Here is an 11346-nt window from a genome sequence, read left to right as displayed (position 1 = left end):
GACTAGAGAATTATGTCAATCACTATTTTATCTGAAAGATTAACTCCCACTTGATTCAAGCGATTGTAGTACCCAGACAATCTGAGCACATGCTCACTGCTTGAGCTATTCTCCTCCATCTTTTAGCTATAGAACTTGTTGGAGACTTCATATCTCTCAACTCGGGTATTTGCTTGAAATATTAACTTCAACTCCTGGAACATATCATATGGTCCATGACGTTCAAAACGTCTTTGAAGTCACGATTCTAAGCCGTTTAAGCATGGTGCACTAAACTATCAAGTAGTCATCATATTGAGCTAGCCAAATGTTCATAACATCTGCATCTGCTCCTGCAATAGGTTTGTCACCTAGCGGTGCATCAAAGACATAATTCTTCTATGCAGCAATAAGGATAAACCTCAGATCACAGATCCAATTCGCATCATTGCTACTAACATCTTTCAACTTAGTTTTCTCTAGGAACATATCAAAAATAAAACAGGGGACCTAAACGCGAGCTATTGATCTACAACATAGATATGCTAATCCTACCAGGACTAAGTTCATGATAAATTAAAGTCCAATTAATCATATTACTTAAGAACTCCCACTTAGATAGATATCCCTCTAATCCTCTAAGTGATCACGTGATCCAAATCAACTAAACCATGTCCGATCATCACGTGAGATGGAGTAGTTTCAATGGTGAACATCACTATGTTGATCATATCTACTATATGATTCACGCTCGACCTTTCGGTCTCCGTGTTCCGAGGCCATATCTGTTATATGCTAGGCTCGTCAAGTTTAACCTGAGTATTCCGCGTGTGCAACTGGTTTGCACCCGTTGTATTTGAACGTAGAGCCTATCACACCCGATCATCACGTGGTGTCTCAGCACGAAGAACTTTCGCAATGGTGCATACTCAGGGAGAACACTTATACTTTGATAATTTAGTGAGGGATCATCTTATAATGCTACCGTCAATCAAAGCAAGATAAGATGCATAAAATATAAACATCACATGCAATCAATATAAGTGATATGATATGGCCATCATCATCTTGTACTTGTGATCTCCATCTCCGAAGTACCGTCATGATCACCATCGTCACTGGCGTGACACCTTGATCTCCATCGTAGCATCGTTGTCATCTCGCCAATCTTATGCTTCCACGACTATCGCTACCGCTTAGTGATAAAGTAAAGCATTACAGCGCGATTGCATTGCATACAATAAAGCGACAACCATATGGCTCCTGCCAGTTGCCGATAACTCGGTTACAAAACATGATCATCTCATACAATAAAATTTAGCATCATGTCTTGACCATATCACATCACAACATGCCCTGCAAAAACAAGTTAGACGTCCTCTACTTTGTTGTTGCAAGTTTTACATGGCTGCTACGGGCTTAGCAAGAACCGTTCTTACCTACGCATCAAAACCACAACGATAGTTTGTCAAGTTGGTGCTGTTTTAACCTTCACAAGGACCGGGCGTAGCCATACTCAGTTCAACTAAAGTTGGAGAAACTGACACCCGCCAGCCACCTGTGTGCAAAACACGTCGGTAGAACCAGTCTCGCGTAAGCGTACGCGTAATGTCGGTCCGGGCCGCTTCATCCAACAATACCGCCGAAACCAAAGTATGACATGCTGGTAAGCAGTATGACTTATATCGCCCACAACTCACTTGTGTTCTACTCGTGCATAACATCAACGCATAAAACCTGGCTCTAATGCCACTGTTGGGGAACGTAGTAATTTCAAAAAAATTCCCACACACACGCAACATCATGGTGATGCATAGCAACGAGAGAGGAGAGTGTTGTCTACGTACCCTCGTAGACCGAAAGCGGAAGCGTTAGCACAACGCGGTTGATGTAGTCGTACGTCTTCACGGCCCGACCTATCAAGCACCGAAACTACGACACCTCCGAGTTCTAGCACACGTTCAGCTCGATGACGATCCCCGGACTCCGATCCAGCAGAATGTCGGGGAAGAGTTCCGTCAGCATGACGGCGTGGTGACGATCTTGATATTCTACCGTCGCAGGGCTTCGTCTAAGCACCGCTACAATCAATATTATCGAGGATTATGGTGGAAGGGGGCACCGCACACGGCTAAGAGATCAATGATCAATTGTTGTGTCTTTGGGGTGCCCCCTGCACCCGTATATAAAGGAGCAAGGGAGGAGGAGGCCGGCCCTAGGAGGGGGCGCGCCAAGTGTGGAGTCCTACTAGGACTCCCTAGTCCTAGTAGGATTCCACCTCCCATATGGAATAGGAAAAGAGGAAGGGAAAAGGAGAAGGAAGGAAGGGGGCGCCCCCCTTCCCTAGTCCAATTCGGACCAGACCAAGGGGAGGGGTGCGGCCACCCTTGAGGCCCTTTTTCTTCTTTCCCGTATGGCCCAATAAGGCCCAATACGTATTCCCGTAACTCTCCGGTACTCCGAAAAATACCCGAATCACTCGGAACCTTTCCGATGTCCGAATATAGTCGTCCAATATATCGATCTTTACGTCTCGACCATTTCGAGACTCCTCGTCATGTCCCCGATCTCATCCGGGACTCCGAACTCCTTCGGTACATCAAAACTCATAAACTCATAATATAACTGTCATCGAAACCTTAAGCGTGCGGACCCTACGGGTTCGAGAACAATGTAGACATGACCGAGACACGTCTCCGGTCAATAACCAATAGCGGAACCTGGATGCTCATATTGGCTCCTACATATTCTACGAAGATCTTTATCGGTCAGACGCATAACAACATACGTTGTTCCCTTTGTCATCGGTATGTTACTTGCCCGAGATTCGATCGTCGGTATCTCAATACCTAGTTCAATCTCGTTACCGGCAAGTCTCTTTACTCGTTCCGTAATACATCATCCGCAACTAACTCATTAGTTGCAATGCTTGCAAGGCTTAAGTGATGTGCATTACCGAGAGGGCCCAGAGATACCTCTCCGACAATCGGAGTGACAAATCCTAATCTCGAAATACGCCAACCACAAGTACCTTTCGGAGACACCTCCTGTAGAGCACCTTTATAATCACCCAGTTATGTTGTGACGTTTGGTGGCACACAAAGTGTTCCTCCGGTAAACGGGAGTTGCATAATCTCATAGTCATAGGAAAATATATAAGTCATGAAGAAAGCAATAGCAACAAACTAAACGATCAAGTGCTATGCTAACGGAATGGGTCAAGTCAATCACATCATTCTCCTAATGATGTGATCCCGTTAATCAAATGACAACTCATGTCTATGGTTAGGAAACATAACCATCTTTGATCAACGAGCTAGTCAAGTAGAGGCATACTAGTGACACTCTGTTTGTCTATGTATTCACACATGTATTATGTTTCCGGTTAATACATTTCTAGCATGAATAATAAACATTTATCATGATATAAGGAAATAAATAATAACTTTATTATTGCCTCTAGGGCATATTGTTGGAAATATGCCCTAGAGGCAATAATAAAAGTATTATTATTATATTTCTTTGTTCATGATAATTGTCTTTATTCATGCTATAACTGTATTATCCGGAAATCGTAATACACGTGTGAATACATAGACCATAATATGTCCCTGGTAAGCCTCTAGTTGACTAGCTCGTTGATCAACAGATAGTCATGATTTCCTGGCTATGGACATTGGATGTCATTGATAACGGGATCACATCATTAGGAGAATGATGTGATGGACAAGACCCAATCCTAAGCATAGCACAAAGATCGTGTAGTTCGTTTGCTAGAGCTTTTCCAATGTCAAGTATCTTTTCCTTTGACCATGAGATCGTGTAACTCCCGGATACCGTAGGAGTGCTTTGGGTGTATCAAACGTCACAACGTAACTGGGTGACTATAAAGGTGCACTACAGGTATCTCCGAAAGTGTCTGTTGGGTTGACACGGATCGAGACTGGGATTTGTCACTCCATATAACGGAGAGGTATCACTGGGCCCACTCGGTAATGCATCATCATTATGAGCTCAAGGTGACCAAGTGGTTGATCACGGATCATGCATTACGGTACGAGTAAAGTGACTTGCCGGTAACGAGATTGAACAAGGTATTGGGATACCGACGATCGAGTCTCGGGCAAGTAACATACCGATTGACAAAGGGAATTGTATACGGGGTTGATTAATCCTCGACATCGTGGTTCATCCGATGAGATCATCGTGGAGCATGTGGGAGCCAACATGGGTATCCAGATCCCGCTGTTGGTTATTGACCGGAGAGTCGTCTCGGTCATGTCTGCTTGTCTCCCGAACCCGTAGGGTCTACACACTTAAGGTTCGGTGACGCTAGGGTTATGAAGATATGTATATGCAGTAATCCGAATGTTGTTCGGAGTCCCGGATGAGATCCCGGACATCACGAGGAGTTCCGGAATGGTCCGGAGGTAAAGAATTATATATAGGAAGTGCTGTTTCGGCCATCGGGACAAGTTTCGGGGTTATCGGTATTGTACCGGGACCACCGGAGGGGTCCCGGGGGCCCACCGGGTGGGGCCACCTGTCCCGGGGGGCCACATGGGCTGTAGGGGGTGCGCCTTGGCCTATATGGGCCAAGGGCACCAGCCCTACTAGGCCCATGCGCCTAGGGTTTCCACCACGGAGGAGTCCAAGTGGTGGAAGGCACCACGAGGTGCCTTGGGGGGGAGGGAAACCTCCCCTTGGCAGCCGCACCTAGGAGATTGGATCTCCTAGGCTGCGCACCACCCCCCCTTGGCCCTCCTATATATAGTTGAGGAGAGGGAGGACTTCAAACCTCAGCCTTTGGTGCTTCCTCTCTCCCTGTTACGTCTCTCTCTCGTAGTATAGGCGAAGCCCTGCTACTGTGACGCCCTGCATCCACCACCACGCCGTCGTGCTGCTGGATCTTCATCAACCTCTCTTCCCCCCTTGCTGGATCAAGAAAGGAGGAGACGTCATCCGTTCTGTACGTGTGTTGAACGCGGAGGCATCGTCCGTTCGGTGCTTGATCATCGGTGATTTGAATCACGTCGTGTTCGACTACATCATCCCCGTTCTTTGAACGCTTCCGCTCGCGATCTACAAGGTACGTAGATGCATCTAATCACTCGTTGCTAGATGAACTCCTAGATGGATCTTGGTGAAACGAGTAGGAAAATTTTTGTTTTCTGCAACGTTCCCCAACAGACATTTCCTTCATTTTCAGCTTCCACGTATCCTCCCAAACTGAGTTTATATTTTCTGTACCTTGCCCATCAGCTCGCACCCACTGTGCCCCATGTTGATGTTCAAACTCCTTATGATAAGCCGATCGCACGGAAAACGTGCCTGATCGTGTATAGTTCCAAGCCACAAAGTCTTCCGTCAAGTGATAATTCAAGGGGATTTGTAATATCCTATGAACATCAACAAGAGAGAACACATCACGAATTAGATCCTCATCCCACTGGCCTGTGTACGGATTTATTAACTCATCAACCTTTGAAAGCATTGTTGCACCCCTATTCATGATTACTTTCCTTGTGACACTTGATGGAATCCATGGATCATGCCAGATATCAATTTGAGCTCCACTTCCAACACGCCAAATGCAACCCCGCTTAAAAGTCTGAATACCTGCGACAATACTCTGCCAAGTATAAGAAGAGCCTTTTTTTGGTCCAGCTTTCAATATGTCACCATCTGGGTAATATTTTGCCCTCAGAACTTGCGCACACAAATAATCCGGGTTTTGGATTAGTCGCCAACACTGTTTTGCTAACATAGCAAGATTAAAACTATGCAAGTCTCTAAAACCCAATCCCCCTTCCTTCTTCGGAATACACAACCTCCACCACGCAAACCAATGCATTTTCTTTTTCTCCTAATTGTCACCCCACCAGAACCCAACAATTTCATCAGTGATAGACTTACAGATTCCTTTAGGTAATTTAAAAACTGACATTGCATAAGAAGGTATTGCTTGGGCTACCGACTTTACCAGTACCTCTTTACCTTGCATCGAGAGTGTTTTCTCCTTCCACCCCTTCAACCTCTGGCAAACTCTATCGATCAAGTGCTGGAAACAGCCAGTTCTGTCGACTCCCACCATTGTAGGGAGACCCAAGTATGTGTCGGATAGAGCTTCTGTCTCAATATTTAATTCTGTACACACATTCTCCCTGGTATTGACATTAGTATTAGGACTAAAAAATATACTCGATTTAGCATTACTAACTAGTTGCCCAAAACTAGCACAATATGTGTCAAGAATCCTTTTGAGTGTACTTGCATTATGTGAGTCCGCCTTCATTAGGATCAAGGAGTCATCTGCAAACAGTAAATGTGAGATAGGGGGAGCATTTCTACAAACACGAACCCCTTCCAGACCTCCAATTTCCTGTTCATGAGCTAATAAGCTTGAAAGACCCTTAGAGCACAAGAGAAATAAATAAGGTGATAATGGGTCGCCCTGTCTGAGCCCTCTCGTGGGAGCGAATTCTTCAGTTTCTGTATTATTGAACCGGACCCTATAGCTTACTGAAGATACACACTCCATGATAAGCTCCACCCAATGTGCATGAAATCCCATCCGCAACATTATTTTTTCCAAGAAGCCCCACTCAACACGGTCGTAGGCTTTGTTCATGTCCAGCTTCACGGCACAAAATCCATTTGATCCATGTGTTTTTTTCTTGATTGCATGAAAACACTCATAAGCTACCAACACATTATCAGTAATAAGTCTACCTGGGACGAAAGCACTTTGTGTTGGAGATATAATTTCAGGAAGGATTCATTTTAGTCTGTTTGCAAACATTTTTGAAATTATTTTATAAACCACATTGCAAAGACTGATTGGCCTGTATTGCGTAATTACCTCTAGACTATTGACCTTGGGAATTAGCACTACATTTGTTGAATTCCATCCTGAAGGGATATTCCTTTTATTTATAGCATTGAGCACTTCATCAGTCAACTCGTCGCCTACAATGTGCCAAAATCTTTTAAAAAAGATAGCATGAAGTCCGTCCGGGCCAGGAGCCTTCAAATCTCCTATTTGAAATAAAGCTTGGCGAACATCCTCCCTCGTGTACTCAGCCAAAAGCATATTATTCATATCGACGGTCACCACGGGTTTTACAGAGTTCAGCAATCCTTGGTCCACCACACCCATATCGGATGTGAAGAGGCCGTGGAAGTAGTCCCTAATTAGGGGCTTAAGATTATCATTACCTTCCACCCAGGAATCACTACTACTCTTGAGCTTTTTTATTAAATTCTTCTGTCGGCGTGCCGAGGGAACTGATGAAAATAAGCCGTGTTCCAGTCGCCTCGACGTAGCCAGCTTACTTTGCCTCTTTGTGCCCAATATATCTCGTCTTGCTCCAGCAAATTTTCTATAAAAAGAGACAACTCCTTCTGCTGCATACGAACATCCAATGTCGGGCTGGCTTTTATAAGCGACTCAAGTTCCCGTTGTGCCTTCCTGAGTCTTGAACGAGGCTCCTTCAGGACCATACGGTCCCATGCATGCAGGTCTCACTAGTGCAGAACCGGGCAATAGCACCGGTTCGTAAGGCCCTTTAGTGCCGGTTTAGTAACCGGCACTAAAGTGTGGGCACTAAAGGCCCCCCCCTTTAGTACCGGTTCAGCATGAACCGGTGCTAAAGGGAAACCACGTGGCATGAGCCAGCTCCGGGGGCCGAGAGCCCTTTAGTACCGGTTGGTAACACCAACCGGTACTAAATGTTTGTGGGTTTTGTTTTATTTTTTATATTTCAATTAAATTTGTGTTATCAAATTAATTTAGGATTGTTTTACGTTATAATGAGTTGTAGTCGTCATCATCATCATCATCATCATCATCATCGCATATTAATAAATAAATAAACTCTAGCTAGCTAAAAATCATCGTAGTCGTCATTAATTACCACTATTTAATCATCATATATAGTCATTACCGCTAGCTATCTAATCATCACCAACACTGGCTAGCTTAAAGAAGAAACCTTCACTTTGTAACAGAAGCAAAGATATCATCGAGTTCAACATAATCATCACCAACATCGAAGTTCAGGACAATACGGACATGAGAGAGGACAAGTACTAATTAAGAGCATGAACTAGCTACTCCTGCTGCTCCCTCTCAGGTAGAATAGCATAGAACATGTATAGCTCTCCTAATTCATCATACTGGAGCATGCAGATGAATCTGTCTACTAATCTTGGGTTGCGCTTCAGCTTGCTGCCCCCTAGTACTTCTCTGCGATCGTTAACAATTTTGCTCCAATCTTTCACTATTAAGCATTCTTCGCTTTCAGAAATCCTGAATGCACTCATGTGCAATGTAGGAAATCTTGGTCGTAAGCTAACCATTGACATGTGACCTTTTGTCTCGATCCACTGAGGCACAACTGTCATCGGAAGTCCCTGTTGAAGAACATCGTATAGTAATTAATATACTAAGCAATGAAAGTTTAACTTCAAAAATAATGTATGCAAAAGATGCACTAATTAAGGACAAATAGTTAAAATCTTACCATCTTTCTATTATAGATGTGACCGTAGTTCAATAGATCACCATTGGTCGCACGTTTTGAGTACTAACATTTCTAAGTTCAGGGAAAAAATTTGTCTTGACAGTATTAAGATCCTCAAGCCATGAAACATAATGACTTATCTCCTCGCAGTTTAGTTGAGCCCCGGGGCAGTAGTAGGTCCTGTCTATCAAGCACCGGGCATGTTTGCTTGAACCGAAATAAGCTGACAATACAAATTAGTCATCAACTATTTTTTAATAAACTGTATCAAAGACATAAATATATGCATGCATGGTTGAGAGAAACTCACATAATGGTAGAACTGGAGGCGTTTGCACATCGACCCAGATGTCTATATTACCTTCAATATCATCTTCCGGACGAATATCAAAGGTGATAACCATATCAGGCTCAAATGCATAAGCCTTGCATAGTGCTTGCCAAGTTTTGCATTCAAAATGGGTGTATGTGTCTCCATTATATAATTTGACGTTGAAAGTATACCCATGCTCCGTCTTCAAGTAAAATCTCTTTACCTCCATATCATTTATAGCACTAAAACCTATCTTATCCAAGACAAAAATTCTTGCATGGCAGGGGATGCGCTAGTAGAATAGTGAAAATTTAAAATTATAAGTTGAAGCAAATGAAGCATAAGTCATGCTTTAAAATTATAAGTTGAAGCAAATGAAGCATAAATTTTGCATTCAAATAATAATTGCCGTTGTGACTTACTGTATCCACTTCAAATGTCTCATTCAGCTTGATGCTGAAACGCCTACCATCAACAAGGAAATTTCTGTCGCACAGGCCGCGCTGGTCTTCACAGTGTTCGCACATAATGAAATCTTTTTCGTCGTCAGATGACATTTCCTATATGTTCATATAGGTGAAACATTAAATACCTAAATAAACTAGTTCGACAATTTTCTTACTAAAAATAAACTAGTTATATTAATTATTCTACTAGTTCAAATCTTATATACCTAAATAAACTAGTTCGACAATTTTCTTGCTAAAAATAAACTAGTTATATTAATTATTCAACTAGTTCAAATCTCATATACCTAAATAAACTAGTTCGACAATTTTTCTTACTAAAAATAAACTAGTTCTATTAATTATTCAACTAGTTCAAATCTCACATACCTAGCTAATTAATATTTAATTAAATTTTCTAATAAACAGAAAACAGAAAATAAGTAAAAAAATGTGTGTGTGTGTGTGTGTCTGTGTGTACGTGTGTGTGTATGTGTGTGTATATATGTGTGTATGTGTGTATATATGTGTGTGTCTGTGTACGTATACGTATGTACACTGCAGTGCGCGGCCTCGTACGCAGCCACCCCGTACGTACGAGCGGGGGCGCCGGCGTACGGGGCGGGGGCGGCGGCATACGTACGGGCCGGGTGCGCGCGCGGCGCGGGTACGCGAGAGCGAGAGAGTGTATACGTACGTACGGGCCGGACCGTAGCGCGAGGACGACGGGCGGCGGGCGGCGGGCAACGGGCGGCGGGCGACGGGCGGACGACGGGCGCGGCGGGCGACGGGCGCGACGGGCGGCGACGACGGGCGCGTCGCGAGAGGTTGGAGACGAAAGAAGTGGGGAGATCTAACTGAATTTTCGTAAGTGTTGTATATATAGGAGAGGCCTTTAGTACTGGTTGGAGCCACCAACCGGTACTAAAGGCCAACTTTGGCCAGGCCAAGAGGCGGGAAGAGCAGGCCTTTAGTACCGGTTGGAGCCATCAACCGGTACTAAAGGCCTCGCGCTGCCACCCCAAAGTTTAGTCCCACCTCGCCGGGCGAAGGGCAGCCGCACTAGTTTATAATGTTGGAAATATGCCCTAGAGACAATAATAAAAGCATTGTTATTATATTTCCTTATTCATGATAATTGTCTTTATTCATGCTATAATTGTGTTATCCAGAAATCGTAATACATGTGTGAATAACAGACACCAACATGTCCCTAGTAAGCCTCTAGTTGACTAGCTCGTTGATCAACAGATAGTCATGGTTTCCTGACTATGGACATTGGATGTCATTGATAACGAGATCACATCATTAGGAGAATGATGTGATGGACAAGACCCAATCCTAAACATAGCATAAGATCGTATAGTTCGTTTGCTAGAGTTTTTCCAATGTTAAGTATCTTTTCCTTAGACCATGAGATCGTGTAACTCCCGGATACCGTAGGAGTGCTTTGGGTATACCAAACGTCACAACGTAACTGGGTGACTATAAAGGTAGACTACGGGTATCTCCGAAAGTGTCTGTTGGGTTGACATGGATCAAGACTGGGATTTGTCACTCCGTATGACGGAGAGGTATCACTGGGGCCACTCGGTAATGCATCATCATAATGAGCTCAAAGTGACCAAGTGTCTGGTCACGGGATCATGCATTACGGTACGAGTAAAGTGACTTGCCGGTAACGAGATTGAACGAGGTATTGGGATACCGACGATCGAATCTCGGGCAAGTAACATATCGATTGACAAAGGGAATTGCATACGGGGTTGATTGAATCCTCAACATCGTGGTTCATCCGATGAGATCATCGTGGAGCATGTGGGAGCCAACATGGGTATCCAGATCCCGCTGTTGGTTATTGACCGGAGAGTCATCTCGGTCATGTCTGCTTGTCTCCCGAACCCGTAGGGTCTACACACTTAAGGTTCAGTGACGCTAGGGTTGTGAAGATATGTATATGCAGTAACCCGAATGTTGTTCGGAGTCCCGGATGTGATCCCGGACGTCACGAGGAGTTCCAGAATGGTCCGGAGGTAAAGAATTATATATAGGAAGTGCTGTTTCGGCCATCGGGACAAGTTTC

Source organism: Triticum urartu, chromosome 7 (assembly GCF_003073215.2).
Source record: "Triticum urartu cultivar G1812 chromosome 7, Tu2.1, whole genome shotgun sequence".
In the NCBI taxonomy this organism is placed as follows: domain Eukaryota; kingdom Viridiplantae; phylum Streptophyta; class Magnoliopsida; order Poales; family Poaceae; genus Triticum; species Triticum urartu.
The sequence above is the reverse complement of the archived record's forward strand: the minus strand, read 5'-3'. Positions refer to the sequence as shown.